Source organism: Camelus dromedarius, chromosome 34 (assembly GCF_036321535.1).
Source record: "Camelus dromedarius isolate mCamDro1 chromosome 34, mCamDro1.pat, whole genome shotgun sequence".
Lineage (NCBI taxonomy): Eukaryota > Metazoa > Chordata > Mammalia > Artiodactyla > Camelidae > Camelus > Camelus dromedarius.
Window position 1 is genome coordinate 7,609,046 of NC_087469.1, and position 924 is coordinate 7,609,969.

A 924-nucleotide genomic window follows, 5' to 3' on the forward strand; every position below is an offset into this window, starting at 1 on the left:
GGTCAATCTCTGCCCCTCTCAACTCACGCAGGACTAAACCCCCAAACAAAGAACGCTCCAACATCTCATCTCAGGGCAAATGGGCAAAGCTCTCACAAGCTAAGAAACGTACCTGCTTTTTGGTCTACAGTGCCATTCAAGACACTATCATATACAAATCCTTACACATTCTGCACAAAGACATATGCAGAAGGATGTCTGATTCAGCATGTTTATAATAATAATAAATGGACACTCATAAATAAGTATGGATGAAGGAATCATGAAATACACCATAGTACAGACATACTGTGGAATATTATATGTCTGGCAAAAAGAATCAAGTGGAGAAATAGACACTGCCATGAAAAATGCAAGACACATTTAGTTAATAAGCAAGCCACCGCAGGGAGGGTGTAGCTCAGTGGTAGAGTGAGTGCTTACCATGCACGAGGTCCTGGGTTCAATCCCCAGTACCTCCATTAAAATAAATAAATGAATAAGCTAATTACCACCCCTCAAAAAAACCAAAACAAATATTCTAGTTAAAAAAAAAAAAAAGCAAGCTATAGGACATGTTTGATGCAGTCCTATTCAAAAAAAAAAAAAAACTGTGTGCATGTTGGGGGTGTTATACAATTTCAAATAAAATAGCGTATGTAAAATTTTGGCAGTGTTTGGCATCTAATAAGTTCTAGATACATTTAGCTATTATTTCAAAATATATTTTTTAAAGGTGGGGCATAAGGAAGGACCTATGCCAGGTCTCACAGTGCTTACATCTGGGCATCCACCAGGAGCCATACCCCGTCTCCTGTTTGAATGCTTTACATCAGGCATGCATAATTTTTGCAGCTCTCAAAACATAAAAAGGGGAGGAAGACGTTGAACTTCGTTTCCCCAAATACTGTCAGAGAAGGCGCTTCCCTTGATCCTGTGTCCTTT

At 39.0% G+C, this 924-nt stretch overlaps 1 non-coding gene across 1 annotated transcript; it reads left to right on the forward strand.

Moving 5' to 3' along the window:
- The first annotated feature begins 388 nt into the window (after nt 1-388).
- TRNAG-ACC (transfer RNA glycine (anticodon ACC)) lies at nt 389-461 on the forward strand. Its single transcript has one exon. It is a non-coding gene; the product is annotated as a tRNA-Gly (tRNA).
- The last annotated feature ends 463 nt before the right edge of the window (nt 462-924 follow it).